This window comes from Mauremys reevesii, linkage group 7, assembly GCF_016161935.1.
Source record: "Mauremys reevesii isolate NIE-2019 linkage group 7, ASM1616193v1, whole genome shotgun sequence".
NCBI classification, from domain to species: Eukaryota; Metazoa; Chordata; order Testudines; family Geoemydidae; genus Mauremys; species Mauremys reevesii.
In genome coordinates, this window is record NC_052629.1 from 126139616 (window position 1) to 126156411 (window position 16796).

At 44.1% G+C, this 16796-nt stretch overlaps 1 protein-coding gene across 12 annotated transcripts in view; it reads right to left on the minus strand.

Moving 5' to 3' along the window:
* The window catches only part of PLXNB1 (plexin B1), a 210606-nt gene that overhangs the window by 169461 nt on the left and 24349 nt on the right, over positions 1-16796 (minus strand). Inside the window, exon 3 of one of the 12 annotated variants that reach the window (XM_039482203.1) lies at positions 15350-15423. The exons of the other annotated variants lie outside the window; for them this stretch is intronic. The gene's annotated coding sequence lies outside the window, so the exon portion shown is untranslated. The remainder of the gene's footprint in view (positions 1-15349; positions 15424-16796) is intronic. 12 annotated transcript variants of the gene reach the window in all.

Sequence of the window (16796 nt, forward strand, 5' to 3'; positions counted from 1 at the left end):
CCAGGATGGATTTGATTTAAAACAAATTGATTAAAAACATGATTTAAATCACTAGTTAGGAAGACTCGATTTAATCATGGATTTCTACATAAAAATGCATTCTTGATGGTTGTTATAAACTTAATACATATTCTTCACAACTCAGAGATAGATATAGGTTTCATTTTTAGACAGCACACACTATACATTTTTAAAGTTATCTATTTTGAAAACTTTTCAGAGTAGTTTTACATCTATATCAGAAAATGAATGATTAGTTATTTCATTGAAGCAGATATTTATGAAACCATTGGGAGGTGAACGATCTCCAATTCAACAGGTTAATCATTAATATTTGGAGGATTTTCTTGCCATGCTGTATTAGGAAGAGAACATCACCAGACAGACATTTAAATTGTTTTATTTAACTAAAACAACAATGTTATGTATTCTGGATTTTTTTTCTTCAACTGCAAACATACAATATTTTAACAAAACAAGCATATGAATTTTTGAATTTAGTTAAACATTCACGTTTTTTAAAATCAGGTTTTTGTTAAAATTGTTTTTACCTAAAATAGTTACATGAAATATTTTAAAAAAACAAAAACAAAAATTAAAGCAACTACATCAGCCAGGTCAACATGAGAAACTTAAAATATTGGCTTCTGCAGCTAACACAGTCATCTTCACCTTCATTTTTCTGTTTGTTCATAATCTGGAAAAGAAAAACAAGCTTTCCTGCTTTTTCAGGTCCCAAACGATTTCTCAATTTGGAATGAATTAGTCCAAAGGAAGAAAATATTCTTTCTACACCGGCAGAAGAAGCTACTGCTGTTAAAAGTGAGATTATCACTTCAACCGTCTCTGAATCCAGATGCTTAAGTGACTTCCACCAGTTCATTGGTGTGCTTTCTTTAAAACATCATCAGCAAACGTATATTTCTTGAATGGTTTACCCTTAGCTCTGAAGTTTATTATAGCTGGCATTATGGAGGGATTACTGCTGGATGTCCATGTCAGAGCCAACTCTTCTTCTTCAGTAGTTAAGGTTTGACCCTGGTACCAAGTATTGAGAATACCTGCAAGAAAATGAGCTGGAGATAGTGCTTGTCCCATTTGTTTTTTTAATGCTTGTAATTTATCTCTGTCATTGAATAGTTCTCTTTTTAAGATTTCACTCAGTTCCTTCCAAATTTCAACAGCATCAGCAATAAAACAGCTATTTCCCTGCATTTTGTTCAAGGCTACAGAAATAGGCTTCAGGGTACTCAGCATGAATTCAACATTTCTCTTAAGCCCCATGTTGAGAACTTTGGCTCTGACAGTGCCATCTTTTTTTCCACAATTTTGTTCACAAATTGTCATCAGATTAGGCCAGTTCTTGATATAGTGCTCAAAACAGCCCACTACTGAGTTCCATCGCACATCTTGTGGGAGCGTTAGCTTGATTCCTTCCATTTTTTTTTCCAGAGTAGCTGCTGCAAAGTGGTTGTTATGGAAGTATTTTGCAATTTCAACATTAGCCTTTATTTCTGAAACACTGAAGTCTTTGGCTAGGAGGTGCATCAAATGAGCACTGCAACCGTAAGTTATTAGCTTGGGACTCTCTTCACTCTTCTAAATTTCACCTCATCTTGGATACATTTGCAGCATTGTCTGTGACCAAGCTGCGTACAAGACATTTGAATTTTTTTCAGTTTGTTATAGCTTTTACTGCTACTTCTTTTAAGTATTCTGCTGTGTGTGCATTTTCTGATGTATCAATTGTTTCTGTAAGGAAGACATTCCCTTCTTCTGTTGTCACACAAGCACATACAACAGGATCATTGTGGACATTGCTCCACCCATCAAGACTCAGGTTAACAATTTCACCCTCTAGACCAGGGGTGTCCAAACTACGGCCCGCGGGCCAACTGCGGCCCGCGGGTCAGTTTTTATTGGCCCGCAGCAAATTCTGAAAATATAATTGAATATGGCCCGCACATGGCGCTTGAGCTCAACTCTGTTGCACTTCTCAGTTTCAACACTAGATGGAGCCAGTCACAGAAAAGGTGCTTCTCCACTAAACAAAATTAAGCAAAGAAAAATAGTTACCACGAGTCACCAGAAATGGCAGCACCGAAGAAACGCAAGATAGCAAGTGAGTGTAGAACAGGGGTGGGCAAACTATGGCCTGCAGGCCACATCCGACCCGCGGGACCGTCCTGCTGAGCCCCCGAGCTTCTAGCCGAGCTCGCCGCCCCCCCCCCCACACTGTTCCCCCGCCCACAGCCTCAGCTCGCTCGCTCGCTCCACTGCCGGGCGGCACAAGGCTCTGCTGTGAGCTCCTTGGGCAGTGCAGCTGCAGAGCCCGGCCTGACCCAGTGCTCTGAGCTGCGCGGTGGCGGTGGTGGCATGTCCCGGCTCCAGCCGGGTGGCGCGGCTGTAACACTGCCAGCCACTGGTGCTCCAGGCAGCACGGTAAGGAGGCAGGGAGCAGGGTGGGTTGGATAGAGGGCAGGAGAGTCGGGGGGGGGGGTGGGGGTGGGGGGGGGGGGTGGGGGGGGGGGGGGGGGGGGGGGGGGGGGGGGGGGGGGGGGTGGGGGGACGGGAGCCCGTAGGGGCGGGGAGGGGGGGGGGGTGGGGCCGGGGCTGGGGGGGGGGGGGTGGGGGGGGGGGGGGGGCGGGGGGGGGGGGGGGGGGGGGTGGGGGGGGGGGGGGGGGGGGGGGGGGGGGGGGGGGGGGGGGGGGGGGGGTGGGGGGGGGGGGGGGGGGGGGGGGGGGGGGGGGGGGGGGGGGGGGGGGGGGGGGGGGGGGGGGGGGGGGGGGGGTGGGGGGGGGAGGGGGGGGGGGGGGTGGGGTGGGGGGGGGGGGGGGTGGGGGGGACAGGGAGCAGGTGTGTGTGTGGGGGGGGGGGGGGAGGAGGGGACCACAGGAGGGGGGGGGGCAGTTGGATGGGGCAGAGTCCTGGCTGGGGGGGGGGTAGAGGAGAGGTGAGGAGGGGCCCTCCCCCCCCTAACCCCCCCTCCAAACAATTCTAACCGACGATCGGCCCCTCAGCAAAAAAGTTTGCCCGCCCCTGATCTAAAATGATAGTACCATAGAGTAACAACTATATTTTTGTCTCAAACATGAGAATTCTAGAATAGTCCAGAAGAAAGACAGGGAGTCCTTAAGAAAGAAGTAAGAAATAAAAAAGTTTACCAACCTGAAGATCCTGCATGTTCAGACATGTTCCTTTCATCATCTGAACACAGCTTCCGCCTGAGAAGAAACACTTCTCATGATGTTGTTTCATTCAGGCAACCAGGCCTTGCGTTTCTTTGTTGCACTGTTTGCATTTTGCATACATGCCTGTCTTAGGCACAGGTAGAGAAACTTCATTAAAATATTCCCAAACTGGGTTTCTTTTACAGCCTGCTGCCATTATAGGTTTTCCCTTCTAGTGAGAGAATGGTATGGAAGATGTCAAATCAATTAAGGCTACACTCAGAAAGACCTCAAGACTTCTGGAATATGCTGCTCAAACAGTTTCACTTTTGTTTCTACTGCCTGTCCCTCTCTTCTCACATTTATCTCCAGACTTCTTCTCCTTGTCCAGACCTATTCCGGCCCCAACAATCTTCTATTCATTGAACTTTTTGAAACTTTGTACTTTAGAGAGAGGTAAGGTATTGACTCTGTGTACACACTTTGCAGAGGGACAATAGGGTTGAGGTCTGTTATTTCTCAACTCTATATATTTATTTATTTAAAAACATTTTTGCTGTTAACAAGCACGTTATCTCTGGAGACACAAATCCACAGATTGAGAACTGCAAAACTAAGCATCTCTGATGGTATCCTCTAGACTGAGGACTGAGTCCCATTGGATAGATAGAAAGATTAACCTAAATCTATACAGAAGCCTCTGGAACCCCATAAAATTGGGTCCCTAATCCATGAACTATTGGAACTCATTTACAAAACTTTTCTTAAACATTACATGAATATATTGTCTCATACTATAGAATTTGAATTTATAATCCCATTCCATGATGAGATATCTTTGAGCTTTAATCTTTAGATAAAATGCTTTTTGAGGAAAAAAACTATCCAAAAAACCCTTTTTAAATAAAACTCAGATTTTTTTTTAATCATTGATTTTTATCCACCCTGAAAACTGTCCACCTAAACTAAGCCTGCAATTCTGATGCCTGCTGTACTTTAACTCCCTCCCACCTATCTTTCCTCCCCAACTAAACTTCTGTCAGACTTCCCCATCTCCAAGTGATTTCAAAATTCTTGATCACCACCCCAGAAAACGGTTTGAAAGAGGGTGAAGGAATATGGCAGGGTCTATATTAGGGAATGAAGGATACTCTATTTTGCAGTTAGGAATGTGACTCACGCAGTTGAGGGACTTGTAAATTCTCTGGTAAACAATGCTTCTTCAAATGCTGCACTGACTCAGCCAGATGAGCCTTATATTATTCTGAGGTGTAAACTGTGTATAGAAGTGCTGGAATAGAACTTCCCACCATGCACTGGTAGCATGTTTCCAGCTGAAAAGTAGGTTAATTCCAATCTGTCTACGCAGGGACCTGACACCCTGAAAACCCTCTCACTCTCTGCCTTAGGAAAGGAAGTATTTCTAACCTTTGCTTATTTCACAACAAAGCACTTCACTGAAGGCTGTTGACTGAACAATGATATAAACCAACCTTGGCTGGCAATCTCTATACAGCATTCATTAGCTCAGATTTCTCCCAGTCCAGTGAGCAAAGCTAGAGGGGGCTGATGTGCTGTTCTCTGACTTCAGGACAATTTAGCATCATTCCAGGAATTATTTCCCTTCCCCAGCCCTAGTCAAAAAGGAAAAGCCGTGGGAATGGAGCTCACTACCAGTGAGGTAGGCTCACCCAGAAACAGCTGACAAGTACTTAACTCTCTCTATGCTGTCTGGAAGCACTCCATAGAGATGCATACTGCTCCAAGGCAGTGCAGTGGCTGTATCACTAACACGTTCCTTCACCAAGGGGTCGATAGCTCTTACAAAGGTACAGATTCACAGGGCTGGCACTTCCTCATATCTTACAAACACCACACATGGGGTCAAGGTCACTCTCTTCCCTTCACCACAAGCAAATGCTAGGAGAGTGGGGTGGTTAGACCCACTGCCTTGTGATTACTCTTATCAACCACCCATTCATTCCCTGCTAAGGGACTCTCCTGTAACAGTCCCATTAGAGTATAGCGCTTCCTACTGACCAGAGTGACACTGAGGAGACAAGTGGGGAAGCAAAAGGGTTCTTTTCATCTCACCACTCCTGCATCTTCACACAAAGCTGTCCAGTAATGTCCATCCCAGGGACTGTCACCTTTCCTCACAAGAGAGGTACAGTGGAAACCGTTCAGTTCATTGGCCAGAGACCTGAATACCCTTCACCTCCTCTGTTTGCAACTCTCTCATCAGACCTGCTCCTCCTGCTCAGAACCTCATTCATATGGTCCTGCCAGACCAATTCCTCCTCACAAATCCAGCACTTCAGGAGTTAAGGTTAGCATCCCGATTCTCCTGGCCTGTATGATGCTGGTTAAATCTAACACTATTCTTTGCAGTTTGATAAAGCATGTGAAAACTGAAGGCCTCACACGTTCCTCCTTTCATAGCTTGGCCAGTTGCCCACAAGCTGTCACCGCCTGGCACCCAGGGCAAATGGAGAGAATGTCATGGAATTAAGGCCAAGCTATTAGCCAATTGCACTGAATCTCCCCATCCCCCCCACCCTCCCTTCCAGGGAGTCCGGATTCCTTCTTCCAGCAAGGGGATAATGCCTGTATGGCTGTGGTGGTCCCCTCCACAAGAGAACTGCCCTCTCCCATACTTGGCAAAAGCACTTGAGCTTGGAAGGTTCCTATCACAGAAATGCTCAGAGCAGCTCTTATCAAGGCTAGAGCTCAGGAATTTGTTCTTAGCAGTAGCACAGGAACTTACCCCTGGAATAGCTCACCACAAGGGCCGCTAATAGGATGGGTGTTAGCTATTTATATAAATTGCAAGGAAGGTTGGAGACAGAAGCAAGAACAGAATCTGATTTGGAGGCAACGGGATTTGGAAGTTATTACATTTATTACTGTAAATCACACTTCTCCAACACCCATTCCAGACCCGCAGCAATTTCATCCTAGTCCCCTGCTGCAACTCCACCCACCCATCCAATATTTATAGTTGCTCCCTATCAATACAAGTTTCTCAACCCTAATTTTATTTGTTTGTTTTTCCAATAGCTTCTTTTATACACACTGTCCCCTCAAAGTGAATTCTATTTTTTTTTTAAATAGAGCAGGAGAGGGGAGACACATTCAGATCCCAAAACCAAGGATGGTGGAGATACTCAAGTCTCTGAGTCAAACACATAAAGGAGGATGTTCCAGATGGATAGGAAAAGCTCTTGCACCTATAATGGCAAGATTGTACATTACCCCTCCTAGTGCCATGAATCAGAAGTTCTGGGTATGAAGCCTTAGAAACCTAAAGCCAGGATAAAAATCAGCCTTAAGCATTGCTTGAAAGAGGTAAGTTCACTCTGATATAAAGACAGGAATTCAGTCCCTCACCATTTGCCTCATCTCCTTCCCTCTAGCAACGACAGACTGAAGTCAAATGATTCTGGAAGTGAATAATTGGCTAAGTAAGTGGTGTAGAGTAGAGTGCTTTGGTTTTGTGGAACATTGGTCCACCTTCTGCGGGGAGAGGGGCCTGTACAGTTAGAATGGGCTCCACCTCAGTAGGAGGATGACCAATCTCCTTGGGGACAGACTGGCTAGACTAGTCAGGAGGGGTTAAACTAACAGCATATGAAGAGGGAAAAAGATGAAAGATACGATTGCTCAGTTAGCACAAAATTGAGATGTTGAGAAGAAAAATTAATCAAGGAACTAAAGGACATGAAGAGAGAAAATTCCTGAACTGCTGATACCCAGGCTCCTAATATTAGTATTAAACAAGAGCATACATTTCATCTTTGACAAAATTTGATCAAATTGATATTATTGAAATGTGGTGGGATGATTCACACAACTGGAATGCTTTAGAGCCTATTCTGGCTCCTGTGAATTCTAACATTTGCCCTGGAGTCAGGGACAATTTCTCTGGAATGATCTAGAGGTTTAGCTGAACAAAGAGGGCTAGTGCTCAGTCCAAGTTTGCAAGTGTTTCCTGATAAGGGCATCCCCTGATTAACCAGTAGTCTAAGTAAGGGTATTCTCATCAACCCCCTTCTCTGTAGGCGTGCTATGATGATAGCAATACACTTGGACCCTTGGTGCAAAAGATAGCACCTTGTACTCTTGGTGGTTCAGCCCCACCACAAATCTTAGATGTTTCTTGTGAGCCGAATGGATGGCAGTGTGGAAGTATGCATCCTGTAAATAAAGATCTACAAACCAGTCCTGAGCGAGAATGATGAAAGCAAGCATTGTCATCCTGAATATAAGAGGTCCCTTGCCACCATCCCTTGAATGTGAGGACTTTGGTAGTTAGTCTCTAAATTTGAGTCCTATGTCCTACATTGGTGTGATATGTGCTCTGAGATGTGCCTACTTTGTCAGGGTTTAGTGCCTAAGGTTGAGGACTCTGTGTCCCTCTGGCCTGAACTCCGTACTGAAGATGTCAAAACCGACAACACTGGCACACAGAATGAGCCCATTGGTGCCAGATGATCCGATTATAGCTTAGCCACTCCCTTGGGTCCCTTCTCCCCACTGGAACCAGAGGTGCACCTCATAGCCAGGGCACTCACAGAAAACAATCTTGACAAGATTTCACCACCGGAGTCTGAGGCAACCCACATGGATTGCTCCAAGAGGTGCAGTTTGAGCCTTACACCTCTCGACTTCTGGGCACAAGAGTAGGAGAGGCAAATGGAGCATCTATTGGGGATACAGGCTTCCCTGAGGCTATACCCACCTATCAGGGACATCACACCATCGCATGAGGTGCAAGGTTACAGTCTGCCATTTCTCCCCTTTATGTGGTTTCACTTCTCTGTACAAGGTAGTCTTCCCCTGAAGTCTCTTATGTTCACTTTCCATGAATATTCTAACATTACTAGTGCGAATACAAAAAAGCAAAAATTTTAAGCTCAAATGTTTGAGGAAATGCAATTTGAAATTCATTAACTAACAGATTTTACATTCAAATATGCAAATTAAAACTCACTCTGATGTCAGCTGCATCATGGCCATTCAATCAAGGACCAAAAAGAACCAATACCACATTACTTATTAAGTACCCAACCCAGCACAAGTTAATAATTTCAAGCAGTTCATTCTGACTATCCGCAGACCAACACTTATTTGTTGAAGAAATTCACAGAACATTTTGAATTTATTCAATAATTCACCAGTTTTCAGTTTGCTTGTGGACAGTTGACAACAAAATGGATAGGATTAAAAGGAAATGTGATTTTGGACTGTATTTGCAAGGCCATCAATTAGGGTGGGAGAGTCTTGCTTACAAGGTTCTAGTGATGAATCCGACATGGAGTTCTGCATTCAGATTACTCTACCTCCTTGCAGACAGTTATTTAGAGAGGTACAAAGGAGAGTAACTTAAGTAATGGGCCGAAATTGCAATTTTAAATAATAACTCCTTGACATACACAGTGCTTTACAAACACATTCCTAAGAATATTCCTACTTCCCAGAGAGTTTACAGGCAAAAAAAATCACACTGCTACAGCACCAACAAATCAAATTCAGGTACAAGAATGGCATCAGTGAGACCAATAAGCACTGTAAGAAACAGCAACAGGAGTGAGATTTAAAGGCACTGGGTGGTGGGAGGAGGAAGTTTAGGATGAATATCAGGAGAAGCTTCCTGGCAGGAGGGGCCAGTAGCCTCACAGCATGGAATATTTAGAAATGGACAAAACCCTAGAAGCTGTACCTTAAACAATCCTGCACTGGCCCTTGAGTAATGTACTAGGATGCAACATAGTAAAGAATTTACTATGACGGCATGGGATATTCATAGATTCATACAGTTTAAGGCCAGAAGGAGCCACTAAAATAGATCATCTAGTCTGACCTCCTATGTAGCACTGGCCATTAAATATCATGCAGTTACCCTTGTACTTGTGCCCCATAACTTGTGTTTGGCTAAAGCATATCTTCCAGAAAGGCATCCAGTCTTGATCTGAAGACATCAAGAGACAGAGAATCCAACACTTTCCTTGGTAGTTTGTTCCAATGGTTAATCACCCCCACTGTTTAAAAAATTCTGCCTAATTTCTAATTTAAATTTGTCTGGCTTCAGCATTGAGTCATTGGTTCTTGTCATGCCTTATTTCACTAGATTAGAGCCCTTTATTTTTTTCCCTGTGAAGATACCTACACATTGTAATCACCTCTCGAATCTTCTTTTTGATAAAATAAGCAGATTGAGCTCCAAGTCTCTCACTAGCAGATATCGCCAGTCCTCCAATCCTTATTTGTGGCTCTTTTCACAACACACTCCAACATTTCAATATCATTTTTAAAATGTGAACACAAACTAGATGCAGTATTTCACTACCAGTCTCACCAATGCTGTATAAAAAGGTAAAAATCACCTTCCTACTCCCCCAATGCATATATCCAAGGATATCTGGGAGTTCATGTTCAGTTGCTTGTCCACTATGATCATTAGGATATTTTTCAGTCACTGCTTTCCATTCTGTAGGTATGTTCTACATTCTTTGTTCCTAGATGTGTGACCTTGCATTTAGCTATACTAAAATGTATTTTGTTTGAATGGGCCCAGTTTACTAAGTGATCCAGATGGCTCTGTATGTCTGCCCTATCACCACTCCACCAATATTAGCATTATTCACATATTTTATCAGCAGTGATTTTATTATTTCCTTCCAGACCATTGATGAAAATGTTGAATAGTGTCAGGTCCAGTACCAATCCCTACAGAACTGCAGTGGACACACTTATTCAATGATGATTCTGTATTCTCAACTATTTTTTCAGATGAGTTAGTCAGTTATTAATCCATTTAACATGTGCTTTAGCGATATGTATAGTGCTAATATTTTAGTCAGACATTGTGCAGTACGAAGTCAAGTACCTTACAAAAGTTTGTGTCTATTACATCTATGCAGTTACCTTTATCAAAGGAATTCATAATAACAAAGAAGGAAATCAGGTTTGACTAGAGCCATTTTCCATAAAACTGTATTGACTGGCAGTAATTATATTTCTATCCTTTGATTATTTAATCAACTGAATTCTGTAACAGCTTTTCCATTATTTTGCCTGGGACTGATGTCAGGCTAACTGACCTACAGTAACTGGGGTCAAGTTGCTTACCCTGTTTGAATATTAGCACATTAGCATTCTTCCAGTCTTCTGGAATTTCCCCACTATTCCAAGATTTACTAAAATGAATATCAACAGACCAAAGATTTCCTTGGACAACTCTTTTAAAACTTGTGGGTGCAAGTTATCCAGGCCTGTTGATTTAAAAAGTTTATTCCTAATAAATGTTGTTTAACATTCTCAGTTACTAGTGTACTGGAAACATGCTTATATGAAACAGGTACATCATATGATGCTTCTTTCCAAATACAGAAAATAGATATATGTATTGAACACTTTTTTTTCCTGCATCATAAATAATTTTCCCATTCCCATCAAGAAGTCAGTCTGTACTCACTGATGTGTCTGTATCAAGTTGTGATCTCCATTTTGTATTGTGTGCTGAACACTTCTAACATTTTCCAAGGTAAGGTTATTGAATTGCATTCCAGATAGCCGCCCTGCCCAGGAAGGACCATCAGTGAGAAACCGCCACAGAGCAATTTGGAGCCATCAACTTCAACTGTCTCAAGTTTGCTGGCCCCAAACCCATGCAACACTGGATTTTCTACATAGGGGCACCAGCAAAACTGTTGGTTCTGCAGCTTCTCAGTGTGGTTATATGGCAAATGGAGACACTATATTTAAAAGGGGGGGTGCTTCTCTGAGCAGGGGAGCAGATTACTATCACCCATAAGCAGGAGTGGCTAAAGAGAAAGAAAGTAGGAGGGACTCTGCCCAGCCTGAAATGCTAACAGACATTGGACTCTCAGAAGGAGTGAGATCAAACCTGAGAGTGGCATGTTATTTTTCAAAGATATGTAACTCTTTAGGGCTTTTCAAGAGTAAAGTGACCATCACTAAGGGTATGTCTACACTACAAACTTAAGTCGACCTACATTAGGTCGACTTATAGGCACCGCAATGCAGTGGTGCATGTCCACACTACTCTCCTTGGTCGGTGGTGCGTGGCCTCAACAGCAGTACTTCCAATGACCTAAAAGGGGCAGCACGGGGCATTGAAAGTCTGGTCTCAGCTCCACTGGCAGCTCTCTAACAGTAGCCTGGCTGCCCGACAGGCTCCCAGCGGGCTGCCCCCGCTCCTTATTCCCTGCCGGGAGCAGGGAAAGCCATCCGGGGCTTCTCCCCCTTCCCTGCTGGGAGCAGGTGGAAGCCGCCCAGGGCTTCTTGTCTCCCTTCTTCTTCCCCCACCCCAGGAGCCAGGGAAAGCTGCGTGGGGTGTCTCTCCCAGGGAGCAGGGACTAGCTGCACTAGCTTCTCAGCCCCTGCCACCTGCTCCCCCCCAACCCCCAGAAGCAGGGCAGCCCTGTCAATTTCACGGCTCACCCCAACTCCCAGCTGGGAGCAAGATCCAACTGACCAGCTCTCCATGGGAGCCGGAGGTTTCTTGTCAATTTCACAGCATGAAATTGATAAGACAGCTGATTTAAGGGATGCAGTGTCTATACAGACACTGTCACTAACTACACTGACATAAGCCTTACACCTCTCGTGGAGGTGGCATTATTATGTCAATGTAGTAGACCACTTACATCGATGGGAGGAAGACTATGGTGTAGACACTTATAATTAGGTCAACATAAGCTGCTTTATGTCAACCTGCATAGTGTAGACCATCCCTAAGAAATATTTCTGCTAAGCCTGTGTTCCTCGCTTTCCTGTCAGGTTGTCCCTTAAGGGCTTAAACTACAAGTCAGGGTGTCCACAGCTAGGTGGAACTCACCGGGGGAGCATGTGTAAACAGCAATGGAGGCATGGGAGGTCTGAGGCACATGTTTCCAGGTCTTGGGAGGTCTGAGGCACATGTTTTCAGCCCTTCCTTGGACAGCAGCGTCCCACATCCCAAGGAAGGGCTGAGACAAGAGCTCTGAGTAGCCATCTTTCAACAAAAAAACTTCAAAAACAGACTTCAAAGAGAAACTGCAGAGCTACAATTCATTTGCAAACTTAACACCATTAATTGGGGCTTGAATAGGGACTAGGAGTGGCTGGCTCACTACAAAAGCAATTTTCCCTCTCTTGGTATTGACACCTCCTCATCAATTATTGGGAGTGGACCACATCCACCCTGACTGAATTGGCCTTATCAACACTGGTTCTCCACTTGTAAGGTAACTCCCTTCTCTTCATGTGCCAGTATATTTATGCCTGTATCTGTAATTTTCACTCCATGCATCTGAAGAAGTGGAGTTTTTTATCCACAAAAGCTTATGCCCAAATAAATCTGTTAATCTTCAAGGTGCCACCGGACTCCTCATAGTCTGTATCCACAAAAACAAACAGGGCTACCCCTCTGATACTTGACTGAAGCATGTGACTTTAGGAATACAAGACAATCCAAAAGGAGCTCTGATGGCTGCAATAGCCCTGTCTCCCACCAGCACAAAGAACCCCATCATACAATCCCACTCATTAATTTGTCACGGTCTCTCAAATTGTTTGTACCCATAACTCCAATAGGGATCCCATTCCAGAACCTCCCTTGACTGCTGTTACAAACCTTCTTCTAATTTCCAGACTAAATGTATCCAATTTATACCTGTTTGTTCAGGTGTCAACACTGTCCTTCAATTTAAAGAGCTCTTCTCCCTCCCTAGTGTTTATACTCCCCTAATGTATTTACAAAGCAATCATATCCCCTTTCAGTCATAGTTTAGTTAGGCTAAACAAACCAAGCTCTTTTAGTCTCCTTTCATAAGACAAGCTCTCCTTCTCCCTGATCATCTTAGTAGCTCTTCTCTGCACCCGTTCCAGTCAAATTCATCTTTCTTGAACATGCAGTTACCAGAACTGTACACAGCATTCCAGATGAGGTCTCACTAGTGCCTTGGACAATGGTATTAATACTTCTCTTTCTCTATGAGAAATGCCTCACCTGATACTCCTAGAATTGCATTGTCTTCTTCACAGATGCATCATCTTGGTAGCTCATAGTCATTCTGTGACCAACCAACACACCTAGGTCTCTTTCCTTCTCAATCACTTTTAACTGAAGAGTTTATAGCACAAATTCTTATTATTAGACCCAAGGTGCATGATCTTGCACATTAATGGTTACATCAGCTTCACAGCAAGTAAGGTAGCATGACAGGGCAAGATTGTTAAAGTGGCGCTAGACAGACATTGACTAAGCACATGATGCCTAAGACTTGTCTACATGGGAGAGTTTTTCATAAAATTTTCCCACCAAAATTAAAGTGGAATAACTCTGCTTTGTTTATGCCAGCTTAAACTTTCCCTGGTGAATCACTACATCCATACAGTTCTGTGCTTTTATGAAATAACTATACATCACTTGGGGAGATACCTGATAGTACAGCATTCTGAGACAAGGCTCTTTGATTTAATTGTAGGATGCCTTCTGGAACCCACTTGAATTTGGGGACTCAGGCTCAAACTAAACAAACTTTTATAATTCCTCTTCGGACACCTCATAATTCATCTGTTTTTTGCAAGCCAGTACCATTTTCAAACTGCTGTCAGGCAGCACACAGGGAACATGGCAAAGTGGTGCAATCCTGACTGACATTAATGCAAACAGGCTGCTCCATATGTATGTGGGAAGTGGGTGTCATGCAGTAAGATGGTTTTGGAGGGGTTGTGAGATAACCATTGCATGCCTCAGTGACATAGGTAAAGGAGGATGCAAAGGTTACTTCTGCAAGATGTGTTCCAGGAGCAGCTCTCTTGGACTGCTGCTTCGGGGCTCAGCCAACTGACACTCTGTGGTGAGACAGAATAGTGACACAGACCTGAGATGACCAGCAACGGCAACATAACTTCAGGATGCAGGCAGCTACTTTCCTAGAAATCTGTGCAGTCATCTTGGAGCTGCAGCAATGTGAGCTCCCCTCAGCATGGAGAAGCACATGCCCATCACCATCTGCTCACCCCTCTCAGTTGCTACAGGTCAGCAGCAACCCAATTTGCTGTGGTAAATTAGCTGCCTGGGCTGTTGTCATCAAGGTGTACACTGCTATCCAGAGATAGAAGCCTAGATCATAAAGTTTAGCAATCCACAGGAGGTTACTGATGGATTTACATGGTCGGGATTCCTGAATTATACTGGGACCATTGATGGGACCCACCTGCCTATTCTTTGCCCCCCACATGAGGCCTAGAGTCCCAGCTACAGAAATTCCATTTCTCCATGATGCTACAAGGCCTGGTTCTTCACCATAGAAGGTCCACCAATATATACGTAGGATGGTCTGCAAAGGTCAACAATCCTAGGATCGTCAGAAACGCTAGCCTGTTTCCTTAAATTGAACATTTGCTTCCAGGATCACTATGGACATTAATGGTGTTCCAACTAATACTGTCATTCGGGGGGACGCAGTTTATATCCATTGCTATCCTGGTTTATGAAACCTTTTACTGAACACTTGGACAGGAGAAAGGAGTTGTTTAACCAAAGCAGCAGAATGACAACAGAACACATATTTGGAAGAGTGAAGGGAAGGTGGAGCTGCCTCATGACAAGGCTGGCTGCTTATGAGTAAGGTTAAGATTTTGTCACGGTTATTTTAAGTAAAAAAGTTATGGACAGGTCATGGGCAAAAACAAAAATTAATGCAAGCCAGTCATAGGGGCGGCTGACAGCTCTGGGGCCCCCTGCCGCTCGGCCTCCCCAGCCTCCAGCTCCGCTGTCCCGGGGCTGAAGCTGTCACAGAGGTCTCTGAAAGTCATGGAATCCATGACCTCCATGATAAAATCTTATCCTTACTTATGAGCAATATCTGCCTTATGTGATATGTGCTTACTGTTTTGCACAATATTTGTGACAGTAAGGGAGAGAGCCTCACCAATAAGTGGGAGGCAGAGGTGGAGAGCCTTTCTATATGTTATGAACAGTCAGAGAAGGTGCATCTGCAAGATTCCCCAACTGTCCAGGTGTGACCAGGGTCCTAATAGGGAGCCAGCTGTGGTCACTCAATTAGGGTGAACTGCAAAGAATGGGGCAGACAATCCTCAAAAATCTGGTGGATATTCCAGTACTTAGATTTACCAAGCCCAGTATAAACAGCTTCTTTATTACCTTACTGGTTACTCAGAAGTTCAAACAACACAGTTCCCTTAAAGTGATCCAGCCTCACGCCTTCATCCAGGTACCTAAGTCAAATATGAGGATTTCTGAAAATCTTATTTCATCACATAAAATAAAAGGTTCTACCAATCCCAAAGGATCAGACACATTAGCTCCCAGGTTAATGAATATTCCAGATCTTACTCAAACACACACTACAGCCAATTCTTATTTAATACATTTTAGTTTAGTTAAAAACAAATGAGAGAAAGTATAGTTAAAAGATCAATATACATACAGACATGAGTTCAATTCTTAAGATTCCGATTAATAGCAGAGATGGTGAGCTCTGTAGTAGCAATGAGTTCTTTCAGAAATAGTTCATATGTTATAATCCAATGTCCAAATACCATATTCAGGGCATAGCAGCATAACTGGGACCTCAGTATTGAGACTCAAACTTCCCCCAATGAAGCTTAAGAAGATCTGAGATGACAGAATCAGGACCCAAGGATCTTTTATACAATTTCATGTCTTTTGACAAGTTGTAGTTCCTCAGGGAACAAAAGGTAATTTAGGATGACTTTGAAGGAGGTCCATCACCAGTACTTTAGCTATAGAATTAACATAAGGCAACATAAGGGGGGAGGGAGGGGCTGAAGCAGCATGGCAAGGGGGAAATCTGATAATTCAGGGAAATAAACATTTTGGAGCTTAAGTTCTCTATCACAGAGGTCACTTAGAGCATGCTCGCAGGGAATGGGGGCTGAGCATGCAGAGAGGCTCACAGCTCACATCTGCTCAACATGGTGGTGCCCACCTGGTAGCAGAACAAAGTTGTTTAAATCCCCCTGTACATATGTACTGTAATAAAGCACACAATACTTACTAGTAGAGCTCCCCTCAGTCTCAGGCTGGTGTCTGCCTGAATTTCCGAGGGCATTTCCAACACCTGGGTCTCTCTGGCTGTAGGTTGAGCATACAAAAGAGATTTTGGCTGTCCAGGGGAATCTTCTCCTGGTTGAGGTTTGTAACTGCTTGGGTGCCTTCCTTGGTTGACTCCAAACTGTCCAGAACTCCATTCTGGGTTTCAGCGGTGGCCGCCCTTCCAAAAATCCAATCCACGTCCTCATAGTATGGGCAAGTACTTGGAGCACTGTTGGAAGTCCTGTTCTTGTCCCTTGCATTCTTACAGTTCTGCCAGAACTCCTTTGCTCTGAAGCTGTACTGGGCCATGTCCTGGGAGTACTCCTCCTCCTCCATTTGCTGTGCCAACTGCTTATACAGCTTGGAATTCCAGTGACTTCTATTCAGATGAGACTGGACATGTCTCTCTCTGTAGAAGGCAAGGAAGTCCAGGAAATACTGATGGGACCAGAAAGAAACATGGAGCATAGCTGCTATCATGGGTATCTGATTCCATGTGTGTGAACCTGCCATAAGCTGGAACCACAAAGGG